The following is a 21285-nucleotide window of genomic DNA, read 5'->3' as shown; positions in this document are numbered from 1 at the left end:
ACTCATCTTGTTGTGTTTCTAACAATAATAATAATAATAATAATAATAATAATAATAATAACAACACTTTATTTATATTCCACCCTTCTCACCCCAAAGGAGACTCAGGGCAGATCACAGCACACATACAAGGCAAACATTCAATGCCGCATTGTATAGACAATATACAGACAGACAGAACAGAAGGAGATGCCATGGAGGTTGGGCTCGAGTCCAGGGAGTGCTCTATGACGGACAGCCGTCAGGACTTCCTCCTTCCTTTTGGTCGCCCAGCATTTTCTGATCTTCTTGCTTTATGGCGTCGTAAAACACTTCCCCCGCTTTTAGCGGTACCTAATTTCTCTAATCACAACTAAAGCTATTTTCGAATTGCTTAGGTAAACAATGAGCTAGGCTGACAGTTGGCAGCTCGCGCCAACCTAGGGCTTCGAACTTGCAACCTTTTGCTTGATAGATCTTATAGTTGCTGATGATTTACCAGCTGTGCTAAACCTCCGGCCCCTAAAATGCACTAATCAATTATCCAAGGATTGGTTTCACATTATTTCGGAGTTAATTAGAATTAATGTGTGAAAGCATCCCATGTAGAATCAGCCATGCCTTGCTTCTACAGCCAGGCTCCTCTCTCCCTGGTTCAGATCTAGTCCACGTCATGCTGACCTTCTCTGTCTTTGCATTCAGAGGGAGGGAGAGACAAGGAGAATGTGTGTGTGTGAGAGTGTGTGAATGCACATTTCAAGCAGACTACCTGAAGAATAGGCTTGATCAGGCTATCTGCCATCTCCATTAAGAGCTGTTAACATAGTCACAGAACGTAATTGGAAGTTGTATGATTACAATGCCTGATACGATCTCTAGCTCCAGGCTCTTCTGATTTGGAAACATTTTGAAATGTGATTCATTAAAAAAAAAAACATCCAGTCTAAATACTAACCAGCATTAATTTCTTCCCTGAGCATGTATAAATACAACTTGCAACCAGTCTTTCTCTTGTATTGTCGAAGGCTTAAATGGCTGGAATCACTAGGTTCTTGTGGGTTTTTCGGGCTATAGAGCCATGTTCTAGAGGCATTTCTCCTGACGTTTTGCCTGCATCTATGGCAAGCATCCTCAGAGGTAGTGAGGTCTGTTGCAATTAGGACAATGGGTTTATATATCTGTGGAATGACCAGGGTGGGGCAAAGAGCTCTTCTCTGCTGGAGCTAGGTGTGAATGTTTCAACTGACCACCTTCATTAGTATTTGAAGGCCTGGCTGAGCCTGGGAAAATCATTTGTTGAGAGGTGTTGAGATGTGCCTGGTTGTTTCCTCTCTTTTGCTGTTTTGCTGATGTAAACTCTAAAATTACAACAGCAAAACAGCAGAGAGGAAACAACCAGGCACATCTTAACACCTCTCAACAGGGGATTTTCCCAGGCTCAGCCAAGCCTTCAAATGCTAATGAAGGTGATCAGTTGAAACATTTACACCTAGCTCCAGAATACAAGAGTCCTTTGTCCCACCCTAATCTTTCCACAGATATATAAACCCTTTTTCCTAGTTCCAACAGACCTCACTACCTCTGAGGATGCTTGCCATAGATGCAGGCGAAACGTCAGGAGAGAATGCCTCTAGAACATGGCCCTATAGCCCGAAAAAACCCACAAGAACCTAGTCTTTCTCTTGCCAAGGATGAATATAAATTACATTGGAACAGGGAGGGGGAATCCACCCTGGTAATCGGTCGGTCTTTGTGCCAAGAGCCTCCAAAGCAGGAAGCGCCTTCGGAACGCCTTTCTCTCTCCTTCACTCATGGATGCATTTGCATTTGCAAAAGACGAGAGGCACGTCTCTCCTCTTTTCCTCTCTCTTCCTTACACGGCTGTCCATCAACCTCATGCAGCTGTCCTTCAGGAAACATTCCTTCTTGTTCCAGCCTCCACCCAGTTGATCTCTGAGTAGGAAACTCTGGAAAGCTTCATGGGGCATCAAATCAGGGTCTAGGACAGGCACGGGCCAACCTCAGCCTTCTAGGTGTTTTGGACTTCAACTCTCACAATTCCTAATAGACTACTGGAAGTTGGACCCCGCCTGGTCTAGGACCTCACTTTGCTCATAGAATCCTAGAGTTGGAAGAGACCTCCTGGGCCATCCAGTCCAACCCCATTCTACCAAGAAACAGGAATATTGCATTCAAATCACCCCTGACAGATGGCCATCCAGCCTCTGCTTAAAAGCTTCCAAAGAAGGAGCCTCCACCACACTCCAGGGCAGAGAGTTCCACTGCTGAACAGCTCTCACAGCCAGGAAGTTCTTCCTCATGTTCAGATGGAATCTCCTTTCTTGTAGTTTGACGCCATTGTTTCGCTTCCTAGCCTCCAAGGAAGCAGAAAACAATCTTGCTCCCTCCTCCCTGTGGCTTCCTCTCACATATTTATATATGGCTATCATATCTCCTCTCAGCCTTCTCTTCTTCAGGCTAAATATGCCCAGCTCCTCAAGCCGCTCCTCATAGGGCTTGTTCTCCAGACCCTGGATCATTTGAGTCACCCTCCTCTGGACACATTCCAGCTTGTCAATATCTCTCTTGAATTGTGGGGGCCAGAATTGGACAAAATATTCCAGGTGTGGTCTAACCAAAGCGGAATAGAGCATGGGGAGCATTACTTCCCTAGATCGAGACACTAGGCTCCTCTTGATGCAGGCCAAAATCCCATTGGCTTTTTTTGCCGCCACATCACATTGTTGGCTCATGTTTAACTTCCTGTCCATGAGGACTCCAAGATCTTTTTCACACGTACTGCTCTCGAGCCAGGCATTGTCCCCCATTCTGTATGTTTGAATTTATTTTTTCTGCCTCAGTGGAGTATCTTGCATTTGTCACTGTTGAACTTCATTTTGTTAGTTTTGGCCCTTCATCTCTCTAGTCTGTCAAGATCGTTTTGAATCCTGCTCCTGTCCTCTGGAGTATTGGCTATCCCTCCCAATTTGGTGTCATCTGCAAACTTGATGATCCTGCCTTCTCGCCCTTCATCTAAGTCATGAATGACGATCCTGAGCAGGACCGGGCCCAGGACGGAACCCTGCTTTGGGCACTCCACTTGTCACTTCTTTCCAAGATGAAGAGGAAGCCTTGGGGAGAATCACCCTCTGGGTTCCTCCATTTAACCAATTACAGATCCACCTCACCGTAGTTTTGCCTAGCCCACATTGGACTAGCTCAATTCCCAGTTCTGGCTAACATAAAAAGGGAGATCCCATTCACAAGAATTGCTTTCTGAAATCAGGCACGTAATTGTCCTGCAAGAGGATGTGACACAGGCCGGATGCCAAAGTTCTGCAGCCCGGCCCAGGGCCAAAACGTACCCTATCCAGAATCAGCAAACAAAAGTCAGAGGGTTGCCAGATTCCTGAAGCCCTACTCGACATTTTGCAGAGATCTCCTGCAAAAAGGCAAAGCCAAGTTCCTGCTTTGGCCATCCAGGTAGCCTTAGAGCAGTGTTTCTCAACCTGGGGGTCGGGACCCCTGAGGGGGTTGTGAGGGGGTTTCAAACGGGTCACCAAAGACCATCAGAAAACACATATTTCTGATGTTCTTAGGAACCCTTTTGGCAGAGAAGGCTGAAGATCTCTCCGCCTGCCGTCATCCTTTTTAGTGTTGGTGAATGACAACTCCCAAAATTCAAAAACAGCCCCTCCCCAACCCCACATGTAGTTAATGTTGGCCATGTCAGTAGTGTGCTAAGTTTGGTGCAGATCCATTTTGGGCTGGGTTCAGAGTGCTATCTGATTGTAGGTTAACTATAAATCCCAGCAACTACAACTCCCAGATGTCAAGGTCGCTTTTCCCCAAACTCCACCAGTGTTTGCATTTCTACATATTGAGTATTCGTGCCAAGTTTGGTCCAGATCCATCATTGGGCTGTTGTACGTTTTTTAGGGCTATATGGCCATGTTCTAGAGGCATTCTCTCCTGATGTTTCACCTGCATCTATGGCAAGCATCCTCACTACCTCTTCTGTGGAATGACCAGGGTGGGACAAAGGACTCTTGGAGCTAGGTGTGAATGTTTCAACTGACCACCTTGATTAGGCATTTGATGGCCTGGCAGTGCCTGGGGCAATCTTTTGTTGAGAGGTGATTAGATGTCTCTGATTGTTTTCCCTCTGTTGTTTTGCTGTTGTAACCCAAACACACAGATAGATATCTACATAAAAACTCCAACCATCACCCAGGTCAAAAAAGAAGCACCATTAAAGCCCTGGCAGACTGTGCAAAAATAATCTGCGAAGCCCACCTCCTCCAAGATGAACTGAACCACCCCAACTGGGCTCTCCAGGCCAAGGGAGACTCCACCTCAGACATCAGAAGAGATGCAAGACAACCGAGAAGAAGCCACGAGAGTCAAAATGAAGATCCACCCAGAGGAAAAGTGTTCTTGCCATATATCAAGGGAACTACTGACCACATAAGGAAGCTGATGAGGAAACACAACATACAAACTATCTACAGACTCACCAAGAAAATCCAACCAATGCTACATTCAGCAAAGGACAAGAGGGATCCTCTCACTTCTGCAGGAGTCTACCGTATACCATGCAGCTGTGGACATGTCTACATAGGGACCACCAAACGCAGCAGCAGCATTGCCCAAACACGCATCAAGGAACATGGAAGGCACTGCAGACGACTTCAACCAGAGAAGTCAGCCATAGCAGAGCACCTGGTGAACCAGCCTGGACACAGCATATTATTATTGGAGAACACAGAAATGCTGGACCACACCAACAACCACCATGTCAGACTACACAGAGAAGCCGCACTGAAATACACAAGAAACATGTGGACAATTTCAACAGAAAGGAGGAAACCATGAAAATGAACAAAATCTGGCTTCCAGTATTAAAAAACTCCAAAATTACAACAGCAAAACAACATTTGAGAGTTGTAGCTTCTGGGATTTATAGTTCACCTACAATCCAAGAGTATTCTGAACCCTACCAACGATAGAATTAGGCCAAACTTCCCACACAGAACCCCAATGACCAACAGAAAATACTGTGTTCTCTGATGGTCTTTGGCGACCCCTCTGACACACTCTTGTGACCCCCCCCCCCCAGGGATCCCGACCCCCAGGTTGAGAAACGCTGCTCTGTCTCTTCTGCAGCTGCCGACTGTTGAGTGACAATGTAATTCCCCTTGGTTTGTTTGTTAGCCAATGTAATTGTAAATACAATGCAGTTGCATAGAATCTGTCTGTGTGTCCAATGTTATTCTTTGTCTAACTACCAGGAGTGCCATTGGCTCAGGGGTTCGGCCACCATTTTTGAGGGGGCATGGCTGGCCAATGTGGCTTCGCGACCCCAGAAAATGGCTAAACGACCCCCGAGGAGCCGCGACCCCCAGGTTGAGAACCGCGGGTCTAAATGTTCTTCTGTAATCTGATCTACCCTCTCACCCTGGAAATTGCAATCAAAAGAACCTATGCTTTAAAGTTACTGAAAAGTCATTCATGACACAAGAACCCTTGAGGCAAGCTTTCCTCAGCCTTCACGTTCTGATACAGCTGTACCAGGAGCTCCAATTTTGTTTGCTTTGCATTGAATGTTTGTTTGCAGTCCTAAGTTGCAGAGACTCTGCAGATAGGTGGCTTCTTTTGATTGCAGTTATAGGACAAGCCACCTGTCCATCATCATTGAGTTTGGTTCCGCCCCTTGCTCAGGGTAATTGGGAAGGGAAGGGGGGCATTTTTCAGTTAGTCTCAGCTTGGAAGTCAATGTACAGGACATGTACAGACTTTCTCCTGTACAAAGGCTTCAACCTTTAAGACTTCCCGGGGGGAGAACAGTCTTAAGAGCATCTAAAGATTCCCAAAGGTTCCCAGGGAAACAGCCTTACAGCCCTGAGGAATTTCGGAGGGAATAACAGCTTTAAACATCAAGAACTCCAGCTAACTGACTACAGGCCTACTGGTAGGTCTACTCGGTTTTGGGACGCAGTTCAGCCCGGTAGTGGATCCACATCAGTCAGGTCTAGGTTCACAGTTAGCCTGGGAGGAGCTAGAAAGGGATTTTCCTTGAAAGTAAAGTAAAGTAACAGTTAGAAGCCACCAGTTGCTTGGAGCCTGGAAGCATTTGTTTAACCTTTGAAGACAAAAGAAGTTTCTGTTTAACTGTTCATCAATAAAAGACTTTGTTGTATTTAAGCTCAAGCCTTCTAAAGACTGTTTAATGGGGGAAAATTCTCTAAGGGCTTCTCTTCGGGCTCCCTGGCTTCCCATTGGGCTAAAGTTGCACGTCCTGTTTTAAAAGCACTTCATTTCAAGCCCAGCAGCGACAGAACACTTCATATCACAGAACCGCCACAGGACGTAGGGTTATGTCATCGTAGGCAGACATGCTCCCATGCCATGCAGGCAAACGCTTGATGCTTGATAGGGAGAGCGAGCAGGCAAGGGCTGGGTCTGCCTGCGTGCTCGGAGTCAGGCTCTGCTCCGGACAAACATCTCCCCCTCCTGAGCCCGGCCATTGTGCCCCTACTCCTGGTGCCTGGAAGAGGGGAGGGGCCCAGTGTATTTCCTAGGGGCCCTCCTCACAGAGAGAAGCATTGTGTTTTAATTAGAGTGTCAAAGCCGCAGCTAAGCAGCCATTGTCTGGTGCTGATGCCGCTCCGGCACCAGGCAACCTGACTCAAGGTTTTGTTTGCCTCCAACAGGCAGGGACGGTCCGGCCAAGTCATTACAGGCAGTACAGCAATAGAAGGGGGGCCCAGGCATCTTCACTACCAGGCCAGCAGCTCCCCACACAAGGCAAGAGCCCTTCCCCATTCTCTCTCTCTCAGCCCGGAGGTACAACTTTGCCTCCGAGCAGAGCAGAAGAGAAGCAAGCTCTCCCTCATTAGGAGCAGAGTCCGAACACTGTGGGCTATCAGATGGTGGAACAGAATCCCTTGGAGAACGCTTGAGTCACCTTTCTGTAAGTCGTTCAGCTGAGCTTGGATGGCCCACCCTTAAAAGATGCTATGATACTGTAAACCACCGCCTCCTCCTGAGAAAAATGTATAATATCACAAAGGACGACCACCTCACCCACCTCATAGGAAACCTGCTACAAAACAGGAGCTTTTTTGTTGAGTTCCAGGGCCAGAGAAGCAGATGATGGAAACAGAAGAACGGCCTGCCTCAGGGGAGCGTGCTCGCTCCATCCATGTTCAACATCTACACAAATGACCAGCAACTGCCAGAAGGGACAGAGAGCTTCATCTATGCTGATGATCGTGCCATCACAACTCAAGCAGGGAGCTTTGAGATGCTTGAACAGAAGCTCTCCGAAGCTCTAGGTGCACTTACTGCCTATTACAGGGAAAACCAGCTGATCCCTAATCCATCTAAAACACAGACGTGTGCTTTTCATCTCAAGAACAGACAAGCATCCCGAGCTCTGAGGATTACCTGGGAAGGAATCCCACTGGAGCATTGCAACATACCCAAATACCTGGGAGTCACTCTGGACCGTGCTCTGACCTACAAGAAGCACTGCCTGAATATCAAGCAAAAAGTGGGTGCTGGAAACAATATCATACGAAAGCTGACTGGCACAACCTGGGGATCACAACCGGACACAGTGAAGACATCCGCACTTGCGCTATGCTACTCTGCTGCTGAGTATGCATGACCAGTGTGGAACACATCTCACCACACTAAAACAGTGGATGTGGCTCTTAATGAGACATGCTGCATTATCACGGGGTGTCTGCGCCCCACACCACTGGAGAAATTACACTGTTTATGATCGTATTGCACCACCTGACATCCACCGGAAAATAGCAGCCAATAGCGAAAGGACCAAGGCAGTGACATCTCCAGCTCATACCTTGTTTGGGTATCAGCCAGCACGTCAACAACTTAAATCAAGAAATAGTTTTCTAAGATCTACACAGACACTCGCTGGAACACCTCAGCAAGCGAGAGTCCAAAAGTGGCAGGCTCAAACCCAGAGCCTCAACCAATGGCGGATACCAAATGAGAGACTCCCCCTGGGCACACTGAAGCGACTTGGAAGGCGCTGAACAGATTGCGCTCTGGCACCACGAGATGCAGAGCCAACCTTAAGAAATGGGGGCACAAAGTGGAATCCACGACATGCGAGTGTGGAGAAGAGCAAACCACTGACCACCTGCTGCAATGCACCCTGAGCCCTGCCACATGCACAATGGAGGACCTTCTTGCGGCAACACCAGAGGCACTCCAAGGGGCCAGATACTGGTCAAAGGACATTTAATCAACTACCAAACTCACAAATTTTGTATTTTGTCTGTTTGTTTGCTTTGTTCTGTTAGAAATGTAATACAACTGTTTGGTTGCCTGACACGATAAATAAAGAGATGCTATTGCTGCACATCCTTCAGTTGGTAATGGGCTGGACAAGGTGACCGTACAAGGCATCTTATTTATTGATTGATTGATTGCAAACATTTGTACACCGTCCTTCTCAACCCCCGAGGGGGGACTCAGGGCAGCTTACAACGGCAACAATCCGATGCCAACACGTACAAAAACACAATACAACATGACATAACAGAGTAGATAAAAACATTAGGCTCTGGTCCAGCGTACCTGTTTGAACGTATCTCCTTCTACGTCCCACCTTGGAGCTTAAGATAGTCTGGGGAGGCCCTGCTCTCGGCCTCACCTTTGTCTCAAATACGCTTGGTGGGGACAAGGGACAGGGCCTTCTAGGTGGTGGCCCCCACCTGTGGAATTTGCTCCGATCCAGCGTACCTGTTCAAAAGTATCTCCTTCTACGTCCCACCTCGAGCTTAAGATCCTCTGGGGAGGCCCTGCTCTCGGCCCCGCCTTTGTCTCAAACATGCTTGGCGGGGACAAAGGACAGGGCCTTCTCGGTGGTGGCCCCCACCTGTGGAATTTGCTCCCCAAAGCCTGTTCATAGTCTGTTCTAAAACACTGTGATTGCTGTCAAGCCTGTTACCCAAATGCCTGGTCCCAAAACCATGTTTTGAGCTTCTTCCTAAAGGAAAAGAGGGATGGAGCTGACCTCCTTTTGCTCAGGAACAAGTTCCACAGGCAGGGGGGACGCCACCGAGAAGGCCCTGTCTCTCGTCCCCACCAAATGTGTTTGCAAAGAAGGCCGTATTAAGACAATCTTAAACTCCAAGGCAGGCCATAGAGGAAGATACGTTCGCACAAATAAGCTGGGCTGGAACCTTATAGGGCTCTTTTCTAACACTTCTCTGCTCAGATGCAAAATACACACCAGTGCAGGATCACTCCAGAATGAGGGTGTGTAGTGCTCCCCAGGATTTATGTTGGTCCATATTGGCCACAGAGGATGGTAGGTGGGGTGCAGGGAGCATGGCTGAGTGCTTCTGCTTTGGCACATGGCAGAGAGATCGGATAGCGGACTTCCTCCAAGTAGGATGACAGGGCAAGACAGCTGACAGCCTGAAGCACCATCATCTAGAGACATGGGTGGATTGCAAGCTGGTTGGAAAGATGTTTCCACTTCTTAGGCCCCAATTATATAGCCTCTAGCTCAGTGGTTCTCAACCTTCCTAATGCCGCGACCCCTTAGTCTTCATGTTGTGGTGACCCCCAACCATAACGTTATTTTCGTTGCTACTTCATAACTGCCATTTTGCTCCTGTTATGAATCGTAATGTAAGTATCTGATATGTAGGATGTATTTTCAGTCACTGGACCAAATTTGGCACAAATACCCGATACCCCCAAATTTGAATATTTGTGGGGTTGGGGGTGATTGATTTTGTCATTTGGTAATGCTGGAGTTGCTGGGATTTATAGTTCACCTAAAATCAAAGAGCCTTCTGAACTCCACCAATGATGGAACGGAATAAAACTTGGCACACAGAATTCCCATGACCAAGAGAAAATACTGGGAAGGTCTGGTGGACATTGACCTTGAGTTTTTGAAGTTGTAGTTCACCTACATCCAGAGAACACCGTGGACTCGAGCAATTAAGAATCTGGATCAAACTTGGCACAAATATTCAATATGCCCAAATATGAACACTGGTAGAGTTTGGAGAAAATAGACCTTGCCATTTGAGAGTTGTAGTTGTTGGGATTTATAGTTCACCCACAATGAAATAGCATTCTGAACCCCACCAACGATAAAATTGGACCAAATTTTCCACACAGAACCACCACAACCAACAGAAAATGCTATCTTTTCTGACGGTCTTTGGCAATCCCTCTGACACCTCCTCGTGACCCCCTCAGTGATTCCGACCACCAGGTTGAGAAACACTCCTCTAGGCTTAAGGTTGCAAGGCAAATTGACATTAAGAGTTTCTCTTCGTGACAAATCCCTTACTTGCCTGCCAGTTTGAGTCCTACAAAGCAGCCACCAAGGTGAAGACGAGGTACCTACATGAACCTTTGGTTCTCATCCCTTGACGACACCACAGGATTAAGCAGAGAACCATCACCTTTGCCCACCTGGGCAGTTCCACGGCATCTAAGGCCATGCCCCTAACATACTCAGAAGTCAAAACCCATCCAACATAGTGGGCCTTCTTCCTGGGTGAACATGCAAGGCTCTCCTCAGACAAGAAAAGGACAAACTACAAGAAAGGAGATTCCATCTGAACATGAGGAAGAACTTCCTGACTGTGAGAGCCGTTCAGCAGTGGAACTCTCTGCCCCGGAGTGTGGTGGAGGCTCCTTCTTTGGAGGCTTTTAAACAGAGGCTGGATGGCCATCTGTCCGGGGTGATTTGAATGCAATATTCCTGCTTCTTGGCAGAATGGGGTTGGACTGGATGGCCCAGGAGGTCTCTTCCAACTCTAGGATTCGATGATTCTAAGTCCCAAACCCAGATTCACCAATAGGAAGTCCTCTCAAGCAACCACTACAGGAACCAACGGAGTCATAGATATGGCAGGGTGGGTCTGCTCCTCGTGCCATATCCAACCTTGTCATGTAGGAAAAACACAATCAAAGCACTCCATCAGATGGCCATCCAGACTCTATTTAAAGCCTCCAGAGAGAAGAGCTTCCACCACAGAGGCAGAGTTCCATGGTACAGTCAAGAGTTGAGATTGACATGATGGCTGGAGCAGTAGACCACCCTTCTTCTGGATATGGATACGGCTCACCTGAAAAAGTATCAGCCCCTGTGGCCCTTGATTGTTTCAGCACAAAGAAAGATGAAGGAGATCCTTCTGCAATCCCAGGGAAAGAAGAAGTACATGGAAGATAATCATTACTCGCTTCTGGTCGCTTCTGGAGAGTCACTCTGGACCGTGCTCTGACCTACAAGAAGCACTGCCTGTACATCAAGCAAAGAGTGGGTGCTAGAAACAATATCATACGAAAGCTGACTGGCACAACCCGGGGATCACAACCAGACACAGTGAAGACATCTACCCTTGTGCTTGGCTACTCTGCTGCTGAGTATGCATGCCCAGTGTGGAACACATCTCACCACGCTAAAACAGTGGATGTGGCTCTTAATGAGACATGCCGCATTATCATGGGGTGTCTGCGCCCTACACCACTGGAGAAATTACACTGTCTAGCCAGTATTGCACCACCTGACATCCGCTGGGAAGTAGCAGCCAATAGTGAAAGGACCAAGGCAGTGACATCTCCAGCCCATCCCCTGTTTGGATATCAGTCAGCACGTCAACGACTTAAATCAAGAAATAGTTTTCTAAGATCTACAGAGACACTCGCTGGAACACCTCAGCAAGCGAGAGTCCAAAAGTGGCAGGCTCAAACCCAGAACCTCAATCCATGGCTGATACCCAATGAGAGACTCCCCCCTGGGCACACAGAGGACTGGGCGACTTGGAAGGCGCTGAACAGACTGCGCTCTGGCACCACAAGATGCAGAGCCAACCTTCAGAAATGGGGCCACAAAGTGGAATCCTCGACATGCGAGTGTGGAGAAGAGCAAACCACTGACCACCTGCAGTAATGCAACCTGAGCCCTGCCACATGCACAAGGGAAGACCTCTTTGCGGCAACATCAGAGGCACTCCAAGGGACCAGATACTGGTCAAAGGACATCTAATCAACTACCAAGTTTGCAAACTTCGTGTTTTGTTTGTTTGTTACACAATGGAGGACCTTCTTGCGGCAACACCAGAGGCACTCCAAGTGGCCAGCTACTGGTCAAAGGACATTTAATCAACTACCAAGTTTGCAAAATTTGTGCTTTGTTTGTTTGTTTTTAATGCCATACAACTGTTTGGTTCGCTTCTGACACGATAAATAAATAAATTACTTTATTTTCCAGATCACCAGACTGGGCCACAGCAATGCCTGGCAGGGGACAGCTAGTAATGTATCAACTGGGCAATTGGAACAGCAATCAAATATTGTCGAAGGCTTTCATGGCTGGAATCACTGGGTTGTAGTAGTTTTTTTCTGGCTATATGGCCATGGTCTAGAGGCATTCTCTCCTGACGTTTCACCTGCATCTATGGCAAGCATCCTCAGAGGTAGTGAGGTCTCTTGGAACTAGGAGAAAGGATTTATATATCTTTGGAATGACCAGGGTGGGACACAGGACTCTTGTCTGCTGGAGGAAGGTGTGAATGTTTCAACTGACCACCTTGATTAGCATTTGGTAGCCTGGAAGTGCCTGGAGCAACCTTTTGTTGAGAGGTGATTAGATGTCCTTGTTTGTTTCCTCTCTGTTGTTGTGCTGTTGTAATTTTAGAGGTTTTTTTTAATACTGGTAGCCAGATTTTGTTCATTTTCATGGTTTCCTCCTTTCTGTTGAAATTGTCCACATGCTTGTGGATTTCAATGGCTTCTCTGTGTAGTCTGACATGGTGGTTGTGAGAGTGGTCCAGCATTTCTGGTGGCCATATAGCCCGAAAAAAACCTACAACAACCCAGTGATCAAATAAGCACAACTGCACTTCCACCAAAGTCAAGGCACCAAACGTATTCCAGACCAGAATGAGGGACTGGGATTCAGTTCCCGCATGGAGTCAAGATGCTGGACTGGGCACGCCATCCAAAACCAAGGAAGCAGCACCAACTCATGGCAAAGTGGAACAACTCAGCAGTGGAACTCTCTGCCCCAGGGGGAGTGTGGTGGAGGCTCCTTCTTTGGAAGCTTTTAAACCAGTGGTCCTCAACCTTCCTAATGCCGCGACCCCTTAGTACAAGTCCTCACATTGTGGTGACCCCCAACCATAACGTTATTTTCGTTGCTACTTCTTTAATTTTGCTGCTGTTATGAATCGTAATATAAATATCTGATATGCAGGATGTATTTTCATTCACTGGACCAAATTTGGCACAAATACCTGATACGCCCAAATTTGAATACTGGTGGGGTTGGAGGGGGTTGATTTTGTCATTTGGGAATGTCGGAGTTGCTGGGATTTATAGTTCACCTAAAATCAAAGAGCCTTTTGAACTCCACCAATGGTGGAATTGAATCAAACTTGGCACACAGAATTCCCATGGCCAAGGGAAATACTGGGAGAGTCTGGTGGACACTGACCTTGAGTTTTGGGAGTTGTAGTTCACCTACATCCAGAGAACACCGTGGACTCAAACAGCGATGGATCTGGATCAAACTTGGCACAGATAATCAATATGCCCAAATGTGAGCACTGGTAGAGTCTGGAGAAAATAGACCTTGCCATTTGGGGGTTGTAGTTGCTGGGATTCATAGTTCACCCACAATGAAATAGCATTCTGAACCCCACCAATCATAAAATTGGACCAAACTTCCCACGCAGAACACCCATGACAAGGAGAAAATACTATGTTTTCTGATGGTCTTTGGTGACCCCTCTGACACCCCCTCGTGACCCCCACAGGGGTCCCGACCCCCAGGTTGAGAAACACTGTTTTAAACAGAGGCTGGATGGCCATCTGTCAGGAGTGATTGGAATGCAATATTCCTGCTTCTTGGCAGAATGGGGTTGGACTGGATGGCCCATGAGGTCTCTTCCAACTCTTTGATTCTATGATTCAACGAAGCCATGCCAAGCGTTGGCTGTCTTGGCCCAGAGGAAAGTGTGAAAACGGCGAGGGTGCGAGAAGAGGCTTCTTTGTCTGACGCCCAGATCTTTAGCCAACATTATTAAACTACACACACACACACAGAGGAATACACACACTCACAGATCACGCTCTGCCTCCCAGATGGGCTGGTGAGAGCGCGATGGCGCCAGCCTTTTGAAAAGGCGAGAGGCCCACCGAAGACGGGAGCAGCTGCGCCCGCTAATCAAATTTATCCCCCTTTCCCCGGGGGTTCGGCTGGGCAGATTGAGTGTCTGTGGGAAGGGGACCGGGCCGATGGGGTGAACCCAAGTGACTCCTCTCTCCCCCCCCCTCCTCTCTCTCTTGTTACATCGGGTCAATAATCCTTGCTCCAAGAAGATTACTTCTGCCGAGGGTCCATAATGGGGAGACTGGATCAATAAGGGGCCTCTCTCCCTCCCTCTCTCTTCCCTGCCAGGGCAACTGGGTCATTCCCTTAAGACTCTCCAGGGTTTCTGTAATGGAGGCAGGCTGTGTGTATGTGTGTGTGTGGGTTCGGCTCTGCTCCTAGATCAGGCATGGGCCAACTCCGGCCCTCCCTCCAGGTGTTTTGGACTTCAACTCCCACAATTCCTAACAGCCTACCGGCTGTTAGGAATTGTGGGAGTTGAAGTCCAAAACACCTGGAGGGAGGGCCGGAGCTGGACCATGCCTGTCCTAGATGGAAGCTCGGACGTTGGTTGGGGATGAGGGGCTTAGACCTCACTCCACACCCATTAGGTGGGTCTGCCCCTCCTGCTATCCTCTCCTGGCGCAGAATGCACCACCAAGAGATGTTGGAAGCTCCTCTTCCTCCTGCTCTACACATTACGAAGAACTTCCCAGGCCTAATGCTGTTTCAGGGTGGAATAGAGACCACCTGGGGGTCTAGAATCCTAGAGTTGGAAGAGACCTCATGGGCCATAATCCAGTCCAACCCCATTCTGCCAAGAAGCAGGACAATCGCATTCAAAGCAGCCCCAAGAATCATAGAATCCTAGAGTTGGAAGAGACATCATGGGACATCCAGTCCAACCCCATTCCATCAAGAAGCAGGACAATCGCATTCAAAGTAGCCCCAAGAATAATAGAATCCTAGAGTTGGAAGAGACCTCCTGGGCCATCCAGTCCAACCCCATTCTGCCAAGAAGCAGGACAATCACATTCAAAGCAGCCCAAAGAATCACAGAATCCTAGAGTTGGAAGAGACCTCCTGGGCCATCCAGTCCAACCCCATTCTGCCAAGAAGCAGGACAATCGCATTCAAAGCAGCCCCAAGAATCACAGAATCCTAGAGTTGGAAGAGACATCATGGGACATCCAGTCCAACCCCATTCCATCAAGAAGCAGGACAATCGCATTCAAAGCAGCCCCAAGAATCATAGAATCCAAGAGTTGGAAGAGACCTCATGGGCCATAATCCAGTCCAACCCCATTCTGCCAAGAAGCAGGAATATTGCATTCAAATCACCCCTGACAGATGGCCATCCAGCCTCTGTTTAAAAGCTTCCAAAGAGGGAGCCTCCACCACACTCCGGGGCAGAGAGTTCCACTGCTGAACGGCTCTCACAGTCAGGAAGTTCTTCCTAATGTTCAGATGGAATCTCCTCTCTTGTGGTTTGAAGCCATTGTCTCCATGGAAGCAGTAAACAATCTTGCTCCCTCCTCCTCCCTGTGGCTTCCTCTCACATATTTATCTGTGGCCCTCATCATGTCTCCTCTCAGCCTTCTCTTCTTCAGGCTAAACAGGCCCATCTCCTTAAGCCGCTCCTCATAGGGCTTGTTCTTCAGACCCTTGATCATTTTAGTCGCCCTCCTCTGGACACATTCCAGCTTGTCAATCTCTCTCTTGAATTGTGGGGCCCAGAATTGGACACAATATTCCAGGTGTGGTCTAACCAAAGCGGAATAGAGCATGGGGAGCAGGACTTCCCTAGATCTAGACACTAGGCTCCTATAGCCATCCAGCCTCTATTTCAAAGCCTCCAAAGAAGGAGCCTCCAACACAATCTGAACAAGCTGAACAGCACCTTCTCACACAGTTAGGAAGTTCTTTCTCAAGTTCAGGTGGAATTTCCTTTCTTTTCTGTAGTTTGAAGCCATTGTTCAATTGCCGTTGTCTTTCTAATAATAATAATATTAATATTAATAATAATAATAATAATAGTCCTAGACACTTGGGAAGTGTCTGACATGCGATCCAATACAATAGGCAGCAGAGTGATCTTGTCTGCTGTGGACTCATCTTGTTGTGTTTCACATAACAATAATAATAATAACAACAACAACAATGACAATGAGGAGGAGGAGAAGTTGTTGTTGTTGTTTATTTCTACACCACCACCATCTCTGAAAAAACTCAGGGCAGCTCACAGAAGCACTATGAAGTGCCACACTCAAGACAACAATACACAAGCATATAAAACAATATAAATCCAAAAGCAATTAACATAATAATAATTATTATTATACTTTATTTATATACTGCTCCATCTCCCCGAGGCGACTCAGAGTAGTTCCCAGGTAACATCACAAAACATACAAAGTAAAATACATAATCCCCGTCTGATAAAATGTAATCATGTCTCCTCTCTGCCTTCTCTTCTGCAATTTAAACCTGCCCAGCTCTTTAAGCCACTCCTCATAGGGCTTGTTCTCCAAACCCTGGATACATTGAGTTGCCCTCTTCCTCTGGACACATTCCAGCTTAGAGACATAATCTCCCTTCAATTGCAGGCCCCAGAATGGAACGCAGTGTGATTCCAGGTAACGTGGTCTGACCAAGGCAGAATGGAGCAGGCATCCTCAAACTGCGGCCCTCCACATTTTTGGGCCTTCAACTCCCAGAATTGCTGACAATTAAGCAATCTTGTTAGGGCTTCTGGGAGTTGGAGGCCCAAACAGCTGGAGGGCCACAGTTTGAGGATGCCTGAAATAGAGCATGGGTAGCACGACTTCTCTGGATCTAGGCACTAGACTCCTCTTGATGCAGACTAAAATCCCATTGGGTGCCACTCCTTCTCCTCCTCCACCTCCACCTCCACCTCCACCTCATCCTCCATCTCCTCCTCCACCTCCACCTCATCCTCCATCTCCACCTCTTCCTCCACCTCCTCCTCCATCTCCTCCTCCACCTCATCCTCCATCTTCTCCTCCACCTTCATCTCCTCCTCCTCCACCACCTCAACCTCCTCCTCCACCACCTCCACCTCCTCCACCACCTCCTCCTCCACCTCCACCCCATCCTCCACCTCCTCATCCTCTACCTCCTCCTCCACCTCCTCCTCCTCCACCTCCTCCTCCACCTCCACCCCATCCTCCACCTCCTCCTCATCCTCTACCTCCTCCTCCACCTCCTCCTCCTCCTCCGCCTCATCGTCCTCCTCCACCTCCTCCTCCACCTCCTCCTCATCCTCCTGCTCCACCTCCTTCTCCTCCTCATCCACCTCCTCCACCACCTCCACCTATACCTCCACTTCATCCTCCTCCTCCTCCACCACCTATACCTCCACCTCATCCTCCTCCACCACCTCCTCCTTCACCTCCTCCTCCACCTCCTCCTCCTCCTCCGCCTCATCGTCCTCCTCCACCTCCTCCTCCACCTCCTCCTCATCCTCCTGCTCCACCTCCTTCTCCTCCTCATCCACCTCCTCCACCACCTCCACCTATACCTCCACTTCATCCTCCTCCTCCTCCACCACCTATACCTCCACCTCATCCTCCTCCACCACCTCCTCCTTCACCTCCTCCTCCACCTCCTCCTCCTCCTCCGCCTCATCGTCCTCCTCCACCTCCTCCTCCACCTCCTCCTCATCCTCCTGCTCCACCTCCTTCTCCTCCTCATCCACCTCCTCCACCACCTCCACCTATACCTCCACTTCATCCTCCTCCTCCTCCACCACCTATACCTCCACCTCATCCTCCTCCACCACCTCCTCCTTCACCTCCTCCTCCACCTCCTCCTCCTCCTCCGCCTCATCGTCCTCCTCCACCTCCTCCTCCACCTCCTCCTCATCCTCCTGCTCCACCTCCTTCTCCTCCTCATCCACCTCCTCCACCACCTCCACCTATACCTCCACTTCATCCTCCTCCTCCTCCACCACCTATACCTCCACCTCATCCTCCTCCACCACCTCCTCCTTCACCTCCTCCTCCACCTCCTCCTCCACCTGCTCCTCCACCTCGACCTCCTCCTCCTCCTGCTCCCAGGCCTCATGCTGCTTGAGGGGGGACTGGAGAGTGCCTGGGTGTCTGGGGGAGCCTCCTTCCTTCTCTGGAGGGCTGGAAGCATCGGCTTGGTGGCTGCCTGTTGGGAGGGCTTGGGTGGCAGAAAGAAGGAGGCTGCAATGGGATGTCCCTTTGCCCACCCCCCCAGCACTAGTATTCTCTATGAGCCCTACCTGACTGCCTCTTGGTGGCAGGCAGGTGCTTCCGAGAAAGAGGGGCGGGGAGGCCGAGGGGTTGGGCAAGGGAGCTCTCCAATGGCAGCAGCAGCCCTTGCAGCCATAGAATCATAAGAGTCATAGACCTCACAACCTCTGAGGATCCTTGCCATAGATGCAGGTGAAACGTCAGGAGAGAATGCTTCTAGAACATGGCCATACAGCCTGCAAAAACTTACAACAACCCAGAGATTCCAGCCATGAAAGCCTTTGAAAATACATAGTCATAGAGTTGGAAGAGACCTGGTGGGCCATCCAGTCCAACCCCTTTCTGCCCACAAACAGGAAAATCACTTTCAAAGCACCCCCAACAGATGGCCATCCAGCCTCTGTTTCAAAGCCTCCATAGAAGGAGCCTCCATCACACTCTGGGGCAGAGAGTTCCACTGCTGAACAGCTCTCACAGTATAGTCATAGAATCATAGAATCCTAGAGTTGGAAGAGACCTGGTGGGCCATCCAGTCCAACCTCCTTTTGCCAAGAAGCAGGAAATCATGTTCAAAGCACCCCTAAGAGATGGCCACCCACCCTCTGTTTCAAAGCCTCCAAAGAAGGAGCCTCCACCCACACTCTGGAGCAGAGAGTTCCACTGCTGAACAGCTCCCACTCTTAAGATGTTATTTCTAATGTTCTTGTAGTTCTATTATCTCCTAGTCTCCAGGGCCGCAGAAAACAAGCTTGCTCCCTCCTCCCTATGACTTCCCCTCACATATTTATCCATGGCCCTCATCATATCTCCTCTCAGCCTTCTCTTCTTCAGGCTACACATGCCCAGCTCTTTGAGCCACTCCTCATAGGGCTTTTCCTCCAGTCCCTTGATTGTTTTAGTCACCCTCTTCCTCTGGACACATTCCAGCTTAGAGTCAATGGCCCTCATCATGTCTCCTCTGAGTTTTATTCAGGCTACACATGCCCAGCTCTTTGCGCCACTCCTCATAGGGCTTGTTTTCAAGACCCTTGATTGTTTTAGTCACCTTCTTCCTCTGGACACATTCCAGCTTAGAGTCAATGGCCCTCATCATGTCTCCTCTGAGCGTTGTCTTCTGCAGGCTAAACATGTCCAACTCTTGAAGCCGCTCCTCATAGGGCTTGTTTTCAAGACCCTTGATCGTTTTAGTCACCCTCTTCCTCTGGACACATTCCATCTTAGAGTCAATGGCCCTCGTCATGTCTCTTCTTCAGGCTACACAAGCCACTCCTCATAGGGCTTGTCCTCCAGACCCTTGAATCTTTGAGTCACCCTCTTCCTCTGGACATATTCCAGCTTAGAGTCAATGGCCCTCATCATGTCTCCTCTCAGCCTCCCTCAGGCTACACATGCCCAGCTCTTTGAGCCACTCCTCATAGGGCTTGTCCTCTAGACCCTTGAATATTTGAGTCACCCTCTTCCTCTGGACACTTTCCAGCTTAGAGTCAATGCCCCTCATCATGTCTCTTCTTCAGGCTATACATGCCCAGCTCTTTGAGCCGCTCCTCATAGGGCTTGTTCTCCAAACCAATGTTCTGGTTGCGGATGACACGATATAATAAATCCAAACCTTTGATCGTTTTAGTCACCCTCTTCCTCTGGACACATTCCAGCTTAGAGTCAATGGCCCTCGTCATGTCTCTTCTTCAGGCTACACATGCCCAGCTCTTTGAGCCACTCCTCATAGGGCTTGTTCCCCAGACCCTTGATCCTTTGACTAGCCCTCTTCCTCTAGACACATTCCAGCTTAGAGTCCACCTCACACCAGAATGTGATTCCAGGTGTGGTCTGACCAAGGCAGAAGAGAGCCTGGGGAGCAGGACTTCCCTAGATCTAGGCACTAGGCTCCTCATTGATGCAGGCCAACACCCACCCCCCTTTCTCCCCAATGCTCCCGGGGTTGGCCTGCCTGCCTGGGGGTCTCCAGGGAGGGGAGGCGGGGGAAGCTTGACAAAGCCCAGCCCTGCGCCAGCCAATCCCCCGCGCCAGGCGCCATTGTCAGGCGCTGCGCAGACCCCCCCCCCCCCCCATACACTCCTCCCAAGACAGACACCCCCACCCCCAAACAAGACAGAGACACAGACAGGGCCCTCCACCGCCGCCGCCACGCCTCCCGCAGACAAAGGGCGCACCACCCAAGCATCCCTCCCTCCTTCCAAGAGGGACCCCCCCCCCACCCCAGCATCTCCATCCATCTCCATCCTTCCAAGGGGCGTTGCCTCTCCAGGCCTCCATCCGGCGACAAAGGAGCCACGCCCCAGCAACACACACACACTCACCCGCATGGGAGACCTCTTCACCTTCACCCAACAGAGATAATACCCCCCCCCCACCCACCCACACACACTCGCAAGAGGTGCCCCCCAAGACTTGAAAGCCCCCCCCCCTTTGGTGCCCCGCCTTGCTGCTCACCCGGCTTTGAGGGCGCTGCACCGGCTTCCTTCCTTCCTTCCTTCTTTCCTTCCTTCCTTGCTCTCTCTCTCCCTCCCTTCCTTTCTTCCTTGGCTCCTGCTTCTCCTCTTCCTCCTCCTCCTCCTGCCGCCCGCCACCCGCGTCCACCTGCTTCTCCTCCTTCTTCCCCGCGAGTGCGCCGGGCATGGGCGTGGCTGCCTCTGCCTCCTCCCGCCAATCCCCGTCCTCCTCGGCCTCGAGGGGGAGGGGCCTCCGAGAAGGGGAGAAGGGGAGGGGGCCCTTGCCGGTGGGCCCGGCACCAAAGGAGGGGAGGGGGCGGCTTGCCATGGACACCATGGTGCGGCTGTGGCACTCCAAGACAGGAAAAGCCCTCTGAATTCAAACACCACACCCTTGGATGGAAAACAAGCCTTTTATTGAAGATAATTAAAAAAGCAGCAAGTAGAAAGCACT

At 49.5% G+C, this 21285-nt stretch overlaps 1 protein-coding gene across 2 annotated transcripts in view; it reads right to left on the bottom strand.

Annotated features, from left to right (window-relative positions):
- DPYSL5 (dihydropyrimidinase like 5) overlaps positions 1-21042 on the bottom strand; it is a 101624-nt gene extending 80582 nt beyond the window's left edge. For both annotated transcript variants that reach the window (XM_067471390.1, XM_067471408.1), the window contains exon 1: positions 20833-21042. The gene's annotated coding sequence lies outside the window, so the exon portion shown is untranslated. The remainder of the gene's footprint in view (positions 1-20832) is intronic.
- Between the last annotated feature and the right edge of the window lie 243 nt (positions 21043-21285).

Source organism: Anolis sagrei, chromosome 1, assembly GCF_037176765.1.
Source record: "Anolis sagrei isolate rAnoSag1 chromosome 1, rAnoSag1.mat, whole genome shotgun sequence".
Taxonomy (NCBI): domain Eukaryota; kingdom Metazoa; phylum Chordata; class Lepidosauria; order Squamata; family Dactyloidae; genus Anolis; species Anolis sagrei.
The sequence above is the reverse complement of the archived record's forward strand: the minus strand, read 5'-3'. Positions and strand labels throughout refer to the sequence as shown.